This window comes from Ursus arctos, unplaced genomic scaffold (genome assembly GCF_023065955.2).
Source record: "Ursus arctos isolate Adak ecotype North America unplaced genomic scaffold, UrsArc2.0 scaffold_18, whole genome shotgun sequence".
Classification (NCBI taxonomy): Eukaryota; Metazoa; Chordata; class Mammalia; order Carnivora; family Ursidae; genus Ursus; species Ursus arctos.
The window spans coordinates 31,014,294-31,036,102 of record NW_026622852.1 but is presented as its reverse complement, the minus strand read 5'-3'; the positions used below and the strand labels follow the sequence as shown (position 1 = coordinate 31,036,102).

General features: G+C 39.3%; 1 protein-coding gene across 2 annotated transcripts in view; it reads right to left on the bottom strand.

The window, feature by feature from the left end:
- Nucleotides 1-20,093, bottom strand: part of PLPPR1 (phospholipid phosphatase related 1) — a 582,239-nt gene extending 562,146 nt beyond the window's left edge. The window contains exon 1 of one of the 2 annotated variants that reach the window (XM_044386778.3): nucleotides 19,891-20,093. The gene's annotated coding sequence lies outside the window, so the exon portion shown is untranslated. The remainder of the gene's footprint in view (nucleotides 1-19,890) is intronic. The other variant, XM_057313626.1, reaches the window with a different exon arrangement.
- Between the last annotated feature and the right edge of the window lie 1,716 nt (nucleotides 20,094-21,809).

Below are 21,809 nucleotides of genomic sequence, written 5' to 3'. Positions count from 1 at the left end.
ACAAGCCAATGAAAGCAGGTAGCCTCTAGAAGCTAGAAAAGGTGAGAAAACAGATTCTTCCCTGGAGTCTCCACAGAGAACTCAGCCCTGCCAACACCTGATTTCAGTCCAGTGAGACCCATTTCGAACTTCTGACCTTCAGAACTATAAATAATAAATCCATGTTGTTTTAAGCTAATACTTTTGAAGTTATTTGTTACAGCCATGATAGGATGCCAATACAGGTTCCATTTCTTTCTCTGTGTGTTCTTCCTAAGAGGCCTCAAGGCATCTTGTGGCTTTAAAAACTATTTATATTCCACAATTTCCAAATCTTTCTCAGCAAATCTCACCTCACCCCAGGATGCCAGATTTGTATATTCAAATACTTGTGGGGGACAAAAACAAATAGTAGCCCTTTACAAATGCAGACTTACCTGAACCTACTTTTATCTGAATGTGTTACTTGTTGAATTAGTCTTTCTGTGCACCCCACAGGTGATGACGAGGCAGCATCTGACTGTGAAGATGTAGTAACAAAGTAGGCCACCATCTACTTCATTCATTCATTCCTTCATCCGAATGTGGTTACTGACCCAACCTAGAATGTACCAGTTGCCATGCCAGTCCCCAAAGTGGATAAGACATGCTCTTTCTTGTGCGTCTAACAAACATCTCAAACTCCACACAGCCATTTCAGAACCCCTGACTTCCCCAGCTCATCCCACAGCATCTCCCCCTCCCCACCAGAAAACACTCTGCTCCTTTCCCAAGCTCCCTCATTTCAGTAAAATGCACCATCATCCACCCCATTGCTCATGCCAAAAACCTAAGAGCTTACCTTGCATCCATTCCTCTTTTCTCCTTCCATGCATCCAGCCTATAAGCAAATCCTGTCAACTCCATCTTCGAAACACACCCAAATGCACTGGCATCTTCCCTCTCCACCACTTCCCTTGCAAACCAAGCCACTGCCGTCCTTCCTGTAGAATACCACAACCACCTCCAATAATTTAGTCCCCACACAGCAGCCACAAGTACATTTTTTAAATGTAAATTAGACCACATCACTCCCCTGCTTAAAACTCATCAATGACGCCATGTTGCTCTTAGAATAAAAGTTAACCTGGCTTTCAGAGACTTTCTTCCTGCTTCCTAGCTCTTGCCCTTGTCCCATACCTGGCTCGAATGAGCAAAAGAGGACAGTAGCCTCACTGTATTCTCAGGTGTTGCCTCACCACACACAAGAGGCACATACAAGATACAAACTAAATTAACTGGTAGCAAATGCAGAAAAAAAAAGACTTAGTTAAGCCTGCATTCTGAAAGGGCGCTGCTTATATGACTCCAGAGTTCACCCTGGTCAGTCTAAGAGTCCAGTGGGTTCCCCCTGAGCTAGGTTCAATGCAGAATAACACCCTAAGGATTCTCAGCTTAGGAACACTATGAAGAATATAAAAAGATTGGTGGGGGATTCCTAAACCTCATTTTGTAATGGGAACAAAACACAGTTCACTAAGTATACTAATATACTAAAAGCCATAAAAAGTGCCGAGGGGGGGCGCCTGGGTGGCACAGCGGTTAAGCGTCTGCCTTCGGCTCAGGGCGTGATCCCGGCGTTATGGGATCGAGCCCCACATCAGGCTCTTCTGCTATGAGCCTGCTTCTTCCTCTCCCACTCCCCCTACTTGTGTTCCCTCTCTCGCTGGCTGTCTCTATCTCTGTCAAATAAATAAATAAAATCTTTAAAAAAAAAAAAAAAAGTGCCGAGGGGATTCTGGTATGGCTCATTTCACTACGGAACTAATCATAATATAATTGCATTAGTATTTGTACAGCTCACAGTTATGGAGAATTTACTAGGATCCAGAAACTTTGCTAAGAGCTTTACATGAGGTGTGCTATCATTACTCTGATTTTACAGATAGCATGACTGAGTTTGAGGAACACGAGGTCACACAGTTACCTGACAGATTCAGGCTACAAACCTGGTGACCTGAGTCCTGAGCCCACACACTTAAACCACAGCACTAGCCTGAATTAACCAGCAGGGTCAGAGATTAGTCAGACTTTCTCAGCCGGTCCTTTCTGGACCCTCTTCTGAAGAGCTTAGCATATGTGGCTCCCCTTCCCACCCAGTCCTCTGCCGGGAGGATCCGGAAGTCTTAGGTTTATTTCAGGACTCTTGTTATAAAGTCTTGGGTCTTTCCTCAAGTACTTACTCAAAGAACTGATTTCATCGTATCTTAAATCCCAATACATCTGGCTTCGCTTCCCTGCCACAGGTTCTGGGTAATGCTGTGACGGCTGCTTGGTGCTGGAGCTCCTGGCTCTCCATCCTGAGTGATCTACAGCGGGCTCTCAGGGCCCCAGTGTTCCCTGCTCTGTAGCTGAGCACGGGCAGCAGGATTAGCACACCCCAAAGTCTCGTTGAACATGTACCTGCTTGAAGTGCAGAGTTAAATGAGCCCCTCATCAGACAGAAACCTGGAGGGAATGACATTCCCTATGACATACATTTAACAACTCCACATTAAATGTTTAATTATTTCATGCCTAATTTTATATAGGTTATTCTAAAACACTCTAATAGGGAGCAGGACTTTTTAATCACATTTGGTAGATTCTAAATTGAAAGCACATTAATAAATGAAATCACCAAGTGCTTTGATTTTTACAGATTTCCATTCTGCAGCGCACAACAGGAGGGTCAAGTGTACCTTTCCTCCAAACAATACTCTCTTGGCACTTGGGTCAGGCAGTAAGTAATACGTTTGTCTTTCTTTTTTTTTTTTTTAATTTTTTTTATTATATTATGTTAGTCACCATACAGTACATCCCTGGTTTTTGATGTAAAGTTCGATGATTCATTAGTTGCGTATAACACCCAGTGCACCATGCAATACATGCTCTCCTTACTACCCATCACCAGCCTATCCCATTCCCCCACCCCCCTCCCCTCTGAAGCCCTCAGTTTGTTTCCCAGAGTCCATAGTCTCTCATGCTTCATTCCCCCTTCTGATTACCCCCCTTTCTTTATCCCTTTCTTCTCCTACCGATCTTCCTAGTTCTTATGTTCCATAGATGAGAGAAACCATATGATAATGTTTGTCTTTCTATCAAATTTTTTTTGCTTTGGCATTTGGCCATTTACTACAAAGAAGGTGAAGATGACAGGGATCAAAGACAGAAATGTGTAGTTCTGCTACCTACTTTTCCTACCAAAAACTTAAGGCTCATGGTCTCTACATCATATGTCTTTGCTTTGCGTTCACATTATGGGGATATTCAGAAGAGCCTGGGAGAATTCTGGCCAAACTGAAAAGGAAAAGGCACGCATAGAGTTATCATCATGTTTTCAAGCAGGTATCAGCATATTTTTAAATGCCAAATAATATGAGTAAGTAGTATGTTGGAAAGCTTTAAAAAATGCATCTACATTTTAACCACTAACATCTCCGGCCTCACTAAATGTCGTAGGTAAACTTCCAAATGGGGGCCATGTCACTTTAAGAAAATTAAGGCCCTAAACATAGCAGAAACATAGCCAATTACAGTTACCAAAAATAATTCATGTCTGTGTTGCTCAGTGCACAAGGCATGGCTTATACCCAAAAAGAGATAGGGCTTTGCGGCATGGTAGCTCCTCACAGCTGTCAGAAGCCAGCTTCCTTATCAGTCCAGCAAGAGTGTAATTAAAGACAATAGCCAGAGCAGCTGTATTGAAAAAACAAGTCATTTGTCTTCCCCTGCCCCCACCCCTTCTGCTCACAACATTAATCTGAACACAGCATCAGCTCCATCATCAAAGCTTCTTCAAAAGGCAGAATAATAGGAAACAAATATCTGGTTCCCACTGTGGATTGTGAAGGTGAAGAACTACTTGCTCTTATCTTGCTGTTCCATTATATAAAATGCAAGTAATTTAAGTCTGGAAATTCAAAAGCTCCTAAGATAGGCCAAGTTTTTGGAGAATGAGAAAAATTGTTGTCAGGAATAGAGAGAATCTGGGGAAATGACCTAAACTCAGGGGTGTCCTGGAAAAAAGTTTAACAACAGGCCATCTAGGAGGAAAGCCCTGCTTTGTGCATTTCCAATTTCTGTGGCTAAATACCCTTGCTGTGGCTGATGTCAGGCTTCCAAAGTGACATCAGAGAGCACAGAGGTGGAAAGAGAGGCACAGAAGGATGCCAATACACAGTGGTTACACAGAAAGTACAACAGATGTGCGTGATCTCCAGAGCACAGACAATAGATAATCTGGATGTAATCTCAAGAATGCAGATTTAAAAAAACAAAAAAACAAAAACAAAACTAGGAAGTGGTGAATTTTGATTATTTGTTACCTTTGTTTTTAATGTAATTAATTGACATTTTATATAATTTAATTTTTAATAATGGCTATGTTTATCACCTTGTAGAATTCCCAAGAACGCTCAGCTCTCACAAACTGGCCCCAGTCCACCGCGATCTATACTGTATGCTGGCTGCCACGTTACCAGAAGTCATATATAGTCCTCAAGTTATAACAGGTAGGAGAGGATGCAAAAGAACCACCATCATTTTTTTCAACAGTGGAATTTGGTCACTTCCTTAATCATTTTCCCAAGACCTATCTTTCTAGAATCATCTCCCTGAAGCCAGGAAAAAAAGAAATACTCTAGGAACATGCTTATATGTTGCTGCTAAAACAGAACACAGGCACATTTCACAATCACGACTGTTGAGAATACATTTTGTAGCTCTCTTTTCATCACATGTGTATAACTAACTGCTAATAGGAAATTTGGGCTGAGGCACCGAGACATAAAAGCCGTGCCCCCAGTGAAAGGCAAAGCTTGCTGAGAACTTGCAAAAGAGGTGATTAAAAAACAGCTACATGGACTTCTACTTCTGGGAAGATGGACCTGACCTATTTCTCCCTGTCTTTCCCACTAAGTTACAACTAAAAACCCTGGACATCATACATAGAACAAATGAAAGTCCCTGAAAGGCAGAGAGAAAAGATGGGGCAGCTAGGGAGTAACACAGAGGTGAGTTTCCTGGCTTATGTTTTTGCCTCATAAATCCCAGAGTAGAGCTGAAAAAGCCAGCAACCCAGAAACACCAATGACGGTGACCCCCCCAAAAGTCTGCACTCTCTAGCCAAAACCTTGTGAGGATGGAACCGTCCTGTATCTTGACTGTACTGATATCAGTGTGCTGGCTGTGATACTGTACTTTAATTTTGCAAGAAGTTATCACTGGGGAAAAGTGAGTAAAGTTATACAGGATCTGTCTGAATTATTTCATACAACTGCATGTGAATTTATAACCATGTCAAAATCAAAAATGTAATTAAAAAAAAGTCATATGTCTCCTACTTCCTCGGCTATATCAAGATACAAAAGGGTCAGAAGTCAGATATGAGGAGGTTTGGAGAAAGTTATTGGTGTATCAAGAGGCCCATCCTCTCTCCTAAGTAGTAAACTGGGGGCTGCTTCCCCCATCCCTGCAAATCAAAATAGAAGATCTGCAAATCAAATTAAGAAGACCACTTACAGACCTTAATATTTGGCCCCTAGTGATGGGGACTATAGACTGACTCCCTCCCCCCCCCCCCGAAAAATCTAAAAGGCAAGAACCAGCTAGCTAGAGGCTTTGGTAGAAAAGCAAATGAGATGTGGCTGCTTGGGGCAGTCTATATTCCTGGAGTTTGTGAAACAAAAGATATGTGACTATTTTCTGTGGACCAGATGGAGACCATGCACAAGACAGCTAGCAAGGGTCTTCTTAGTTCTGGTCCAAGAGAGTCTCTGGAGGGGTAAAAAGTCCTCAGCATGAAGAAGCTAGGATGCTTCTGAGTTCCTAAGGGATGAGGAAGCTTTTCTAAACCTCCATTCAGAAGAGAAATGCCAATGTCAGTGGAATAGTGCCTTTCCTCTTCTGAGGGATCAATTACCAAGGTCAGCAACATGGGGGAAGAGAAGCAGAAGCCTTAGGTGGGTGAAGAACACACAGTAGCAAAAGCTGTATTAATGTTCATTTGTGGGTTTTGTGTTGCCTCAGGATGGCAAGCATTTTTTTTTAAGATTTTATTTCTTTATTTGAGAGACAGCAAAAGCGAGAGAGGTTACAGAGGGAGAGGGAGAGGGAGAAGCAGAGTCACCGTTGAGCAGAGAGCCCTGTGCAGGGCTTGATCCCAGGAACCTGAGATCATGACCTGAGCAGAAGGCAGACACTTACTTGACTGAGCCACCCAGGTGCCCCAGGATGGCAAACAATCATTACTGGTTCTCAAACTGATCAATCCTGAGGGCTTTGGAAAACAAGGGCTTGTAGATCATTTCATTTTTAATCATCACATAAACAGGTCAAGGTCTTCACTGCTGACATGCACTTTGATCTGTTTTTTAATTAACACAATTACAACATACACAGCAAGAGGAAATTCATTAAAAGGAAAGAATTCAATGGAATCCTTTTTCCCCCTAAACACACTCTCTGATGTTGCAGTCTTCTATGAGAAGACATACTTTTATGGGCTTCTCTCTTACTTCCCCTGCCCACCTCACACCCCTGCTCTGAACCCACCCTCTCCCCATTCTCTTCTCCAAAGACAGAAAATTCTAATTATGAGTCATATTCCAGGGCACATACCATACCACATAAGCTGGCAGGTGGAACTGCCATGTAGAAAAGGGTCAGTATGTGACTATGCTTTCTTCTTTCTCTTATTTACTGCTGAACTGATGAGCTGATCCATGTCCTGAACATGTGCGGTCTTAGGATGATAAAATGATTCTCAAGAGATGTTAAGGGGAACAAATGGAAGTTGCAGGAAATTACTAGAGTATGTAATATCTTGTTTCTGGTGGTTTTTATTCCATTCTGTTTTTAAAAAGTCATCTTAACATACTTTTCTATTTTACACCCAATAACTGTATCATTCAAAATCCTTGAAGTTCTAATTCTGCCACCTGTTTCTCATGACTCTAACTCAAGGTGGATTGTTTCCTTTGTGTTGTGTACTTTCACATTAAAAGCTACGTTTAGTGCACCTAGGGACACCCTTGGGGCTGAGTTGAGGATGTGTGTTTGCTTCTTTCAGATGCCTTGGGGCTCTTCCCAAATTAGGACTTTCATATTAACTTCTTGGCTTGAGGATTACTGGATATGAATCCAATGTCCAAGGTGAGTAAAAGGACTGTGATTACACGTTCTCAGAGAATACCTTTTCCCTGCCCAGAGCTCAGATGGAGACACACAAATTACAATTTCCCTTTGTATGTGGATTAATTTTTTTTTTCTAGTTTGCCCTTTCCTGGCCATTCGGCCTTTGAGGAACATGGCCTTAGAGTAGAGTTCCATTCCATGGGTGCCACATCCTTAGCACAAGCTCTCAAAACTACTCAAACTACCAACGTTACTGAAACCTAAGCTCCTTGACTACTGAAAACATTTCTCAGGGCAACTCGTATTTCAGCATCCACTTACTCCTGTCTTTAGTTTTTGTTTTGGTCCTTAACAATTTCTCTTTCTCTTGCACTCAGTTATCCTTCAAATAGATATCTGTTATATTTTACCTAGTTTCTCAGGCATTCTGTAGCAGGAAAGTTTTCAGGTTATCTAATCTCTAAATTGCCAAAAGAGAAGTCCAGCATGTGGAGAATTAATTCAGTTTGGTATATATTATATAGTTTATGCCATCAATGCTCCTCAGACTTTTATTTACATAAAAATTAGCTGAGGATCTTGATAAATGCACATTCTTTTTTTTTTTAAGATTTTATTTATTTATTTGACAGAGATAGAGACAGCCAGTGAGAGAGGGAACACAAGCAGGGGGAGTGGGAGAGGAAGAAGCAGGCTCATAGCAGAGGAGCCTGATGTGGGGCTCGATCCCAGATCACCAGGATCACGCCCTGAGCCGAAGGCAGACGCTTTAACCGCTGTGCCACCCAGGCGCCCCCGATAAATGCACATTCTAATTCTAGGTCTTGGATGGGGGTAAAGAGGGGACTTTTCTAACAAGCTCCCAGGTGAGGCCCATACTGTTGATCTGCAAACCACACACTGAAAAGCAAGTTTCTAGATGACCATATGTTTTTAAGTAGTAATTATCTACAGATACGTTATAAGTGATTTAATCTTATCTTTTATACTTTTCCATGTTTTCTGAATTTGTTTCAATAATTTGACAAACAAATAATGATGTTATTTCCATTTTTAAGAAAACATACTTGGTTTATAATCACTTTATGGATATTATAATTAGGATCTCATAATCCTACTAGATCTGCTTTACTCCTTCTGCCTTCACTGTATTAGTTTTGTTCACCACTACGCTGTCACACAGAAGAATGTGACTTCCCTGAAGGGAAAAAACTGTACCTTATTACATCAGTAACAAGACCTTATATTCAGAGAGCAATCAAAAATATTTCTAAAGAACAACCAACTCTGGTCCTCTTTCAATCTCTAACTTTAAAAACCAACTCTATAACAAGGGCATTCCCATCATTTACTCATTTAATTAACATTAACTAATATGCCAGGTGGACCCATCAGCCTCTACCCATAAGGAGCTTTAGAGTTATAGCTACCTGTACAGCTTGGGCCAAATAGTCGACATCTCAGTCATAATAATAATAGCTAACACTTATTGAACCACCATTGGATGCCAAGCATCTGACATGCATTATTTCACTTAATCCTTCAACAATCCTCTAAGGGAGGTACTATTATTATCTTCATTTTATTTTAGTTATTTTTAAAGATTTTATGTATTTATTTGAGAGAGAAAAGCACAAGCAGGGGAAGTAGCAGGCAGAGGGAGAAGCAGGCTCCCCGCTAAGCAGGGAGCCCAATGAAGAGCTCGATCCCAGGACCCTAGGATCATGACCTGAGCCAAAGGCAGACGCTTAACCAACTGAGCCACCAAGTGCCCCTTATCTTCATTTTATAGGTGAGAAAAGCTGACGCTTGTAGAGAAGTTGATAATTTCCCATGGTCACTCCACTAGTAAACTATAGAACAAGAATTTAAAATCATGTCATCCTAACTCCAGAACCCAAATTTTTACCCACAAGGCTATATTACAGTCACACATAAATTTCAAAGCACTCCGGCTCAGGCATGAAGCAAAGGTAACAACATAAGGCCAGCAGGAGAGGGACTACACTGAGATCCAGGGGTTTCTCATTCACATGGACATGAAATATGGGCTGAGGGTAGATAACCTACTGCAAACACCAGCTTCACGGAAGACACACCCCAGGTCTGGTCTGAAGCAAAGTTTAATTTCAACTTAGATGAAATACGAAGGCTGAGTCTGCTGCCCTTCTGACCCTCACTGGACCAGCTCTCACTGCAACAGTCCTGGGCTTTCCAATGTCCAGCTGCAGGCAGGTGTTGGGAGAAAATAAAGCTGGGGACTCTGTGGTAAGGGCAGGCATAAAAGCACAGAAGCCAGTATGTTGACAACAAAGTTCACGGATGTGCTGAAGAAAGTCCACCATTTAAGCACTCTTTATGAGGATGAAGAAATCAGGATTTTCACAATGTGCTATAGTATTTGAAAATGCCATTGCCTGGGTCTGGAGGACACAGGTCTGTAAAATTTATAGTTTCTGGATTTTAAACAGAAGAGAAGTTCAGAAGAGGGTTTGTTGAGTTGAAAGCATGAGAAGCTAAGGGTAAAGGGATTGAGGGGTGAGCTCCTGAGTGGTGCTTTTAAGTCGTTAGATAGATAGATGATCACTGCCAACAAACATCAAGGATGCTTGTGCCCACTTAGTAGCAAATGCAACCTCTTCTAAAGAAAAGTTATTTTCAAAAACTCAGACTAAATGGGATGGAATAAAATTCTCACATCTGAATAGAATGTTACAGAGCCTTGAAAATCTCACTGTAACTGTTTATACTACTGTTTGCCATCTGTAAAAATTATACCTAAAAAAATTAAGAGAAAAAAACTGCACACATTCTTTAATAACAACTCATGGTCTTGAGTATTATGAAAATAAGCATTATGTAATTATTCAACTATCAGATTCTTGCCTGAGGCTGATTAATCTCAGAACACCAGGCAAGGTGTAAATGAAGCCATGGCCAAGCATCAGTTCTTATGATGGCTATTCAGGGTCACTGTGTTTCATGACTGCCGCCTGACCCCTCATTTCAGCTGGTGACGAAGGATCAAAGCAAGATCAGGTAGAAGCAGTCCTAGTGATTGCAGGGGAATGGCACTGCTTTTCCATATAAAGGAAAACATATTATTAGGTCATGGCTGACATTTAGTAGGTAATTCACTCAAATGACTTACCACTTCATACCCTGTAATTTGATGTGATTCTTTTTTTAATAGCACTCTGAACAGATGCACATTTCCCATTTACATTCAAAATGACAGCAAATTCTCTTTCCACCGATATGGCTCTTGTGAACAATGAGGAAAGAGAAGGCAAATGTTCTAGGGAATCACACAGATCTCTGGCCCTGCCTGTCTCATCATTCCTCTGCCTCCATCTGCCCTCTTTACCTCGATGAGCCCCTTCCTTAGAGTCACTTTATATCCTTTGAAGTTCTATTCTTCCCTCCCTCAGCCCCTGAAAATGTGAATGTACTTATCACTGAATAGATACAGATATATACATGATAGGTAGACAAATTTTACTGTGAAGAATCTGAAGAGATCATCCAATTCTCGGACAGGAGAATGATGACCCTTTGCCTTTCTCTCACTGTAACACCTGTCTTCACCCATCCATCCATTAAAGATTTGCTGTGATGTTTAAATTCATTTTTGGTAATATAAGAGAAATATAGTAGACCCTAGATAACTAATCCCCTTTTCTTCTCCATTCCTTTCCCCTACCTTACCCTCACTTTACACAGAGCTCCCCTCTCCTTAAAAATAAACTTTGAAGAATGCTCCTGAGGGATTGTAATACCCTCTTGATTGTAAAATTGACCTTTAAAACATTTTTTAAAGACTGTGTGGACAAATACCCTTTGTTCCCCTGGCTTTTCATCTTTATATGAGCACGACCAGTAATACTTAGCCACCTAAAGTTTAAACTTTCTCTGAGGATTCAGTTGAAGGCTTTCAAGTCTTCCTTCAGAAGATAAAAGACAACAGTCTCCTGCACATAATGTCCCTCTTCCAGCAAGCATTTTTTTTAATAAGAAAATTAACATCCTCAAGTTTAGTAAAAACAATTTGATTCAAAGGAGAATTGATCACTGCAGATGCTCCTCAAATTCTGTTGCAGCTTTGGAAAACATTCTTCCCAAGTAACCAAAAATGATTAATCTAATACGAAAAAATTAGACCTCAGTTCTGTCATAGAAAATGTAGCAAGAGTCAGCGTCTTGCATTTCTGCAGAGCTGGAATTGAGAAAGAATAGCAGGTCAAATAAAGGCACCACATTAAAATATTTGTCAATTGCAGGGTAGCTCATATGATTGTTGGCAACAATTTGCTCCCTACCCTGCAAGACAATTACACATCTTTGTTGTTTGCCATGATTCCCGCAAGGCAGAACACATCTCACTGCCCATAATCAGACTTCACCATGGACTTGACTGGCCAATAAATGTCAGCAGGAATGACAGCATGCTCACTCCAAGCAGGAGCTTATTTAAGAGGCCTGCTCTTGCTTTTTAATCTCTGCCCAAAGTATAGCATATCCTAGATGGGATGCCCCTTAGCCTGGATTCCAAAATGAGGACTCATGGAGAAGAGCCATATGGAACAGAGCCCTGGCCACAGCTGCAAGTGCAGGCAACCAGCAGCAATAGTGGCAAGCTTCAACCCATCCACAGAGGACATGCAATGGCACGAAGAAATAAATCTTCATTGTTATTTGCCACTGAGATTTGGGGGTTGCTTTTTATCACAGATTAGATGATTAATACAACAAACAAGTCATGATGTGCTTATCCCAAGAATGGGGACACTAGGTTTCTTTGTTCTAGGAAAAAGGAAAAAAAGAACATTTGTAGAACATTTGCTCAAGGCTAACTACTATTCTAGGAGTTTTCATGAAATTGCCTGCCAATCAGATGCCTGAAAAGACCTCTTGAGTCTCATCCAGAAAATGAAAGGTTAGGGTTCTATGACCTCTAAATAAGTTTCCAGAGCTGGCATTCTATTATGAGTTCCTTACTGGAGCCATTCAGAAAAGTAAAATTCACTACATAATTTAGAGTCACTACATTTTCAACAGAGCAGATATCTGGCCAAGAGTGGATATCTGGCCCTATGGCTTTTTCATAATATGACTGATGTTTTAATGTACCAAGAATTACTAGTACCATTTTCAGAGAAAATTGTCTTCCGGTTCACTAATGTTCACTAATGTTTGAAACTTCTTATTTCAGAGAACAAAACCCATTTTATTTCCTATATTCTCCTACTATTACCTAACTACCAAAAATGTTGGAATTTTTCCACTTTTATGGGAATCTTCAATTAAATTTTAGCTTCCTTTTATATTGCCATGAATTTCATTAAGATGCCTGTAAACATAATGATAATAAAGTGAATCTGACTACTAATTTGTCTTTTCCAAAAGTTTATAAGGGATAATAGCGATATCATCAAAAGATTTCAAGTCATCGGAGTCTAGTATTATTAAAGATCAATACTGTCACCATTAATGAGACATAGGCATTGTTCTGGGGAGGGAAATACATCTAGGGTTTGCTAAATGGATTTCAAATAAAGAGCAGAAATAATCTATCCAGGCTGAAAGAAAGCTTTTAAAGGCTGGCAATGTCAAATGTAATATTCTAAAGCAAAATTCTCCAATGCCTCTTCCGATTTGGAAAAAAAAAAAAAATTGTAGAAAGATACCATTCACATCTTACAGTGAAGTTTTTACCCACTTTATTCAATATTTTAACTATATACCTTTTGGGTAGAACAAGAAATCTATAAATGTGCCAATCTTTTTAGTTCTAGACAAAGAATGATAAGCTGTTGGGCCAGAATTAGAAACATGGTATTAGAAAAAATATATGAAGGCTATTTTTTTCCAAAGTACATTATTAAAACTCACTGTTATGAACACTCATTTAACATGTGCACTGTTATATCTGTACACGAAATAAAGGCACAGACTAGAAATTAAAAGGTAAGTTTAGATAGAGGATTATGGGTGATTTGGTTTATGTATCTTTTACTTTTATACTAATATTTCTAAACAGTTACAAATAAATGCTACTACTATTGTCTTATTATATACCAATTTTAATGTCATATTTATATATGTTAATTTTAGTAAATCTAACCAATCCATGTCCTTTTCAGAAAACATATACATCACAAGGAAGTAAAAAAGAAAATAAAGTACCTATATTCCTACAAAAGTTTCAAATTCTTTCAGTCTTTTGTCTGTGCATATTTATATGAATAGAGAAAAAACAGAGTTTCCACTTCAAGGGTAGTTTCAGAATAACCATCTTATCGAGAACCACAAAAAGATGAACAAAGTGTTTTTTTAAAATATATATTTGAAATAAACGTTGGTCTCAAAGAACTACCAAGGCAGTGAGAACCTGTGGGACCAAGATTTAAGAGAAGAAGGAAACCAAGAAGGTAATTCCAAAACTCAGGGCACTCTTCCCTCCAGGCAAAATGCCAGTTCTGAAAACAATAAACAACAAATATGAAGCTGAGAAGGTAAGCACAATTTTCTTCACTCTCACAGGACTAGGGGAATAAAAATTTGAGTTGAAGGCATGCCAAAAAGGAGGGGCTCAGTAAACACTCTGTACTTTCTGTGAGATTCTGAAAGAGCATAACGGTGAATTAGGAACAGACTAGTTCTCACAAGAACTGAAGCTCAGATTTGACTCTGGTCTCAGGTTCTGATGGGATGACATTGATTCTGTCCAAATGAACTGTATACAGAAGCCAAAGGAAATCTTCCTGGGAGAAAAAACATCACCCAGAGCCTCAAATTATCTCTAAAATTTTTCGTAAACGATGCCTGCCCCTCAATTTAAAATAGAAAAGGCATATAAGAGAATAGCTTTATCTGAAAATCAAGAAAAAAATGATAGAAATAAACTCACAAGTGATACAAACATTGAAGTATCAAAGACAGATAAACTATGTTCAATCAATAACTGATTGAGAAGATGGAGAATTTCAGAGAACCAGAAAGCAGAAAATAAACAGAAAGCCTAGAATTGAAAAATAAAACATGGTAAATTGGCAACAAGAGATGACACACAACTGAAAAGACAATTAGTGAAGAGAACATCAGAGGAGACTATATACACCGAAGCATGGAAAATCAAAACGAAAAAACAGAGAAATGTTCCTAAAAGATGCATGGGATATGATGAAAGTGTCCAAGAAAAAGAAAAATAAAGCAGAAGCGGTGTTTGAAGAAATAATGGCAAAACTCTGCCCCCCAAAAAATGTAAAAACACCAAGAGGTGCTACAAACTCCAGGAAGAGTAAATACAAAGCAAACCACCCCGTGAGCACAGCATTCTCAAACTGAAAAAGAAAGAGAAAATCTTCAAATCAACCAGAGGAAAAGATATATATTACCTTTAAAAGAACAACACTAAAATCATCAGCTGACTGCTCGACAGGAAAGAAAAAAAGCAAGAAGACAATGGAATGATATCCCCAAAGTGGTAAAGGAAACACCTCCTAACATAGAATTCTATATCCACCAAAAATATCCTTCAAAGTTCAAGGCAAAATACATTTAATACGAAAAATGAGAAGATGTGTGATTAGCACAAATGCACTCATGGAAATACAAAAGGGGGTGCTTCAAGAGAAAGAAAAATCATCCCAGAAAGAAGCGCCAAGATGCGGAATAGAAGGCAGAACAACGGAAAGGGTAAAGTATGTCAGTATATTTAAGTAAATATTTGATGAGGATATAACAGGAATAACGTCGTATGAAGTTTAAAATATATCATTAATAACCTTGACATTAGTAGCACATAAGGCAAGAGGGGGGTGCTCTACCATCTTTGCATTATCCAGAACTGGTAAAAGTAGTAATACATACAATGCTTTAATATGTATTTGATTAACGGAAAGAAGGTAAGAAAAAGAACTTAGACTAGTAGGACAAATAAGTATGAAGATGATAGTTTTATACCCAATATATCAATAATACATTGAATGTGAACAGATCAAATACATAACTTTAGAAAAAGTTATCCATTCCGCTTTTTCCAGCTGCTGGTGCAGTCAGACTGTCATTAAAAATAAGCAGCTTGGCACGTCTGGGTGACTCAGTGGATTAAGCGTCTGCCTTCAGCTCAGGTCATGATCCTAGGGTCCTGGGATCAAGCCCCACATCCAGCTCCCTGCTCAGTGGGGATCCTGCTTCTCCCCCCCCCCCCCGCCCCCCGGCTTATGTGCTCTCTCTCTCAAATAAATAATAAATACAATCTTCAAAAAAAAAAATAAGCAACTCAATTACATAGAAAAGATACATCATAAATAAGTGAGGTTGGAAATAAAAAGGTGGAAAATTATATACACCATGCAAACACTCACTAAAAGAAGGTTGGTAGAGCTTTACTACCATAAGATAAAGCAAACTTCAAGTCAAGAAGCACTACTCTTCAGATGGAAAGAGGGACTTTTTAAAATATATATATTTTTTATTTATTTATTTGAGAGAGAGACAGAGTAAGAGAGAGAGAGCAAGCATGGCGAAGGGCGGAAGGAGAAGCAGACTCCCCACCGAGCAAGGAGCCCCACGCGGGACTCAATCCCAGGACCCTGGGATCACGACCAGAGCGGAAGGCAGACACTTAACCAACTGAGCCACCCAGGCATCCCAAGAGGGACGTTTTTTATGATGATAAAAGCATAGATCTAAAGGGAAAATACAATGCCTACATTTGTATTATGAATCTAAGAACATTACCTCGAAATACATAAAGCCTAAAACTGGCAGAAATAAAAGAATACAAAAATCCACATCATGGTTAGAGACTCGAGCACATTCTTCTCAGTAACTCATAGAAAAAGCAAGTATGACATCAGTAAGGATATAGGTTTGGACAAGATTAGCAAATGACTTAATGGACAGACCAAGAGCAGAATACCCAGCTAATGTCAACAACACATTCTTTTCAAATACCAGAGGATATTTACCAAATAGTCTCAGATCTGAGCCAAAATCAAGTTTCAACCAATTTCAGAAGATTTAAGTAATATATGTCATGTCCTCACTAACTGCAGTGGAATTAGACTAATAATTAGTACTAAAAAAAATTACTAAAAAATCCCCATATGTTTGGACATTAACCAATGCCCTTCTAAATGGCTCATGGGTTAAAGAAGATAATGAAAGTGAGAAATATTTGAGATGAATGACAATAATTTTCTTTAAACTACACATTCATTTTTTACAGATGAAGAACTAATGCCACTTAGAAGGACATCCATGCCCTTAAATGTGCATCTAAGAAAATTGAGAAAAGCTAAAAATCAATGATCTCAGCACTCATCCGATGAAGTCAGTAAGAGAAGGGATGTAAAATTAAACCTAAAAAGCTGAAGAGAGGAAAAAACAAAGATCAGAAATTAATTAAATAAAAAACAACCATATAAGAAAATTGAAAAAGCAAAAGGTTGCTTCCCTGAAAGGCCTACAAAAACTAACAAACCCCCACCAAAACCGAGCAAAAAGCCAAAAAACAGGAACAAAAATGGACGTTAATTGCAATTCTCTAGACATTAAAACGTAAGGAAATACTAACAACTGTATGCCAAAAAATTTGAAATAATTAAATGGACTAATTCTTAAAAAAACATAACTCAGCAAAAGTATCAGAAAATCTGAAGAGTCCTATATCTATTAGAGAAATTGGACATAGCCTGGTATTTTTTCATAGAGCAATATATTACAGACATTTCCTTATGTCATTAAGTATACTTGTTCAGGGATAGAGGACATTCATTATAGTAAAGATTGGGGTTTCACTTAAGCTTTTCTAATTCTTTTTTTTTTTAAGTTTTTTAAATTTATTTGACAGATTGAGAGAGACAGAGAAAGCACAAGCAAGGGGGGCAGCAGAGGGAGAGGGAGAAGCAGACTCCTAGCTGAGCAGGGAGCCCGGTACAGGACTTGATCCCAAGACGCTGGGATCATGACCCGAGCTGAAGGCAGTTGCTTAACCGACTGAGCCACCCAGGCACCCTTAAGCTTTACTAATTCTTAACCATGTGACCTTTTTATAAATTATATAACCTCTTCCTACCACAATTTTTAAAATTCTGACTTCATAGGTGGGATATTAAATTTACTTAGTACAATTTTGTATAGTACAGTCTTGGATTCTAGTAAATGTTTGAGAATGACAGCAATGAATATGTTTATTGACTGCATGGTAGCCTATGTTCCCCTCTTACAAACGCTGCAAGAAATCCTTATCTATCTTTACACACATCCCTAATTTCCTCAGGATAAAATCCTGGATATGAAATTAATGGATCAAGAGATTCATGATGCACAGGGTCCACTCGTCCTTCAGAAAAGCTGAATCAGCTTACACTTCCACAGGTAGTAAAAAAATGCTAATTTTCCTACACCCTTGGCCACCTGGATACTATCCTTTTATATTTTTGCCAATTTGGTAGGACAAAGTGGCAGATCAGTATTACATTTATTTTGCATTATATTTATTCTTTAATAAGTATGAACACTTATTAGACCTATTAGCATCTGTAATTGTCCTTTTATAAATTGCCTTTTCATATCTTTTACCAAAGCATAAGAAAAGGAAGATAACTGGCACAAATCACACAGTTCTGGTGGTCAAGGAGTTCCAAAGCAAGTACCTGATGGTTCGCAAACGCAGGGTGAAGAGAGACGGAAAAAAGAGACAGGCCACTCCAGATTGGCAGGTGGCAGGTTTAAAAAGCAAGGGAACTTCCTGAGGAGGCCTGTCTCAAGCAGCCGTAAGGCGAAGAGATTTCCACACTGGCCCACCAAAATCTTAAGTTTATATAGATGCTTTCACAGGGTTCCCTCCCGTACACCACCAGACAGTCCCAACAGCACCTTACTCTGTCAAGGCTGCAGCCTTGGAAATGGCTCCTGCTGTGGGAATGGTGGGCAGATGGAGCAGATTGTACAACCCTAGGAAAGGGGAGGGGGTGAGGAGCCTCCCACTGCCCACATCCAGCTTGTGGGTCAGCCAGCAGTCATGTCCTCTCATGACCTCCTCCAAAAGGGCCATCCGAAAATGTTTTAGATAGTCTTTCCTTTCTGGGGACCTAAAAACTGTTTGCATGTAGGCTGCCTTCTTGACAGCCCTTCTCTCATCTATTTTTCTTCTGGGATATTTGTACTTTCTCGTATTGCTTTGTAAGAGCTTTTTAGAGTTTGTTGTTTACCTTTTAATTCTATTTAAGTTTATTTACTTTCATTCTCCTTTAATAAGGGAAGTACGAAGGCCATGGGTTTGTCTCTGCAATTTTGATCGTATCCTGTGGGTTCTTATAGGGAGTTTTTTTCATAATCAATTTTTCCATCTGCAATTTATTTTTGTTGGCATCTGGATTTAGCACATAAATATAAAAGAGAAAAGAAAATCAGGACAGCACAATGACCAACTCACATTATCTGTTAGGTTTTGTATAATTATAGAGTATTAAACAAAGCACATAAAAACCATACCATGAGGATATGCTCAACTCAAATAATTGAGGTGAGGTGTTTTTTCCAAACCAAAGGTTAAAGAAAAAATATGGGAGCAGGGAGAGAAAATAAATTCTAAAGGCAAAACTTATACATAGTCACTGTCAGAAGTTGTATGTGATTGAAATGATATTGCACTCGTGATCCGATAATGTTTAACATACCAGACGTGATCCATAATGCATGGGTCTCAGGAAATAAGAACAATCCAATGCCAGGCTGCAGACCAGCACGGGCTGTCATGGAGCCTTTAGCAATTTCAAGTGAAAAACATGCCACCACGACAAACTTCCCCGAGGTCTGTTTTACTAGAACTAGAAATTACCTCCATGATTAACGGTGTATGTGGTAGCACTGTTTATATTACAGCCCTGGCAGTTTAGAAATTATTGACATTTCCAAAAGAGCCATCTGAAAAGCGATTTTGAAATTATTCGCAGTGAGGACAGTCCATGGCTTCTTGTCAAATTAAACTCCTTTACATGCCTACAGAGACAGGCCATGAGGAATCCCAGAACCAGGCCTGAAGGGATGCAAAATTTAACAAGCTGATGCAGAGGCACTGACTAAACCAAGGTATTTACTGAATTTTATATTATATCTTTTCAGGCAAAAGCTGCGTGTAAATCTGTACAATATAGGAGAAAAATAGGAAACCCTGATTTTGCTCAATCACATTTGTCAATGTTTATCACAAAGATCAAACTGTGGGGCGCCTGGGAGGCTTAGTCGGTTAAGCGTCTGCCTTCGGCTCAGGTCATGATCCCAGAGTCTTGGGATTGAGCCCCACATCGGGCTCCCTGCTCGGTGAGAAGTCTGCTTCTACCTCTACCCCTCACCCCACTTGTGCTCTCTCTCGCTCTCTCTCTCACGCTCTCTCAAATAAAGGCATAAAAATCGTTTAAAAAAAAAATCTAACTGTGCTTCATCCAATGAGGTAGTCTGCCTTATGGGTGGGGGATGCCTTCTGAGACCCTACTGTGTGCCTGAAACCCCTGATAGAACTGAATCCTGTATATATTGTGTTTTTTCCGATACACACATACCTATGATAGAGTTAAATTTACAAATTAGACACAGTAAGAGATTAACAACAGTAACTAATAATAGAACACTTACAACAATATACTGCTACACTATACACTTACGACAATAAAATATACACGTATAACAATAAAAGTTCTGTGAATATGGTCTCTCTCTCAAAATATCTTATTGTCCTGTACTCACCATTCTTGTCATGACGTGAGAAGATAAAATGCCCGCCTGATGAGATAAAGAGCAGCGAGTGACGCCCCGCGTTCTGACGTAATTAACGTGACCCTACGTCAGAAGGAGGAGCATCCGCTTCCAGTCCAGGCGGTCCGCCAAGGGAGGCGAAAGCCTCGAGAGCGAAGCTGCAGGTAAGGGAGTCCCCTGCAGAACAGGGCTCTGAGAGCTTGGAAAAGCAAACTAACCAACAATAGCCAAAATAGACAGCTGCAAACGGGAGACTCGTTCTAGCCTCTGTTTTGGCACCTGTAACCCAGTTCCCATCAAAGCATATCTGCAAGAGTCTGAGGCACTGGCTTTTTTAAAATGCCACAGACATAGAGAATTTCTTGACATCAGCATTTCCCAAACTCACTTCCCATAGACTCCTTATAACCCAGCACTCATTTATTAACTTTAGTCTGGGAAATACCATTTAGAATATATTTTATAAAAGAATGTTTATTGACATGCATACAATATATTGCCAAATAGTTCAACACTATGTATAAGATAATAACAATTGTGTTGGTATGTATTTTATATATTTTATATATTATTTATTTATATATCTATAAATGTAAAATGTATTTATACAGTATATATTTTGTTGTTATATACACAAATACAATTGATCTTCTTTATTCTTAGGTTCCCTATTTGCAAATTTGTCTATTTGCCAAAATTTATTTGTAACCCCAAAATCATACTCAGAGAACTCTTGCAGTCATTCACTGACATTCAGAAAGTGAGGAAAATTTTGAGTTGCCCAACGTTCACATTCTTAGATGAGGTTAAACAGGCGACATTCTACCTTCTTACAAAGGTCCTTTTCATGGTTTACTTAGTGCCATCTTTTTCACATTTTTGTGATTTTTGTTCGTGATTTTACATGGACCCCAAACGGGGCTGAAGTGCTGTCTAGTGTTGCTAAGTGCAAGAAGGCTGTGATGTGCCTGATGCAGAAAATACATGTATTCGGCAAGCTTCATTCAGACGTGAGTTATAGTGCTGCTAGCTATGAGTTCAATATTAACAAATCAACAATGATATTAAATAGTGTCTTTAAATAGAAACACATACAAAACAAGGTTATATATTGATCAGTTGACAAAAATGTGAGCAGAGGCTCACAGGAACCTAACCCTGTATTTGCTCTACAAGCAATACTGCAGTATTGGCTAATTCAGGGTTCGAGCCAACTTTATAGAGTGTAACTACCAGCAAATAACAAGAATAAGTTATGCATATAAATGAGTCACAGAAACCTAAAGAACTTTAATTTTTTTAAGCTAGAGAAATGAGCCTGAATAAGGTCCATCCCTGGTAGGTATTCATTTTTTCAATTAATAAATATATATTGAGTTCTTCGATGTGCGGGGTGTAAAAGCGGTGCAAAAGTATGGACATTGCCCTGACTTTCTGGACGTTTGTGATCTAGCAGGGAAGGGCCACCATTCATATATGCTGTATAATGCACAACCCGACTGGGGAAAAGAGATGTAACCAAATAATCACATTAATGAATTAATGATCTCGAACTTGGGTAAGTGCTCTGTAGAAGAATATGGTTCTCTAACAAAGAAGTCACCCAACTTAGATGGAAGGTGGGAGATGAGGAAAGTATTCCAATCAGAAAACATGGCCTGAGCAAAGGCGTGTAGTAGGAGGGAACGTGACATTCTATAGAAACTATAAGAAGGACATTGTACCTAAAGCAAAAGAAAGAAAATAAAAATGGCCCAAAATAAAACTGGAGAGACAGGCAGGGGGTGAACCATCCAAGGCCTTGTAAGCTAAGCTAAAAGATGCTGGTTTTCTTCTGAGTGCAACTGGAAGCCACTTATGAAGGATGATTATATTATTATCCGTAAAGATCACTGTGTCTACAGTATGGC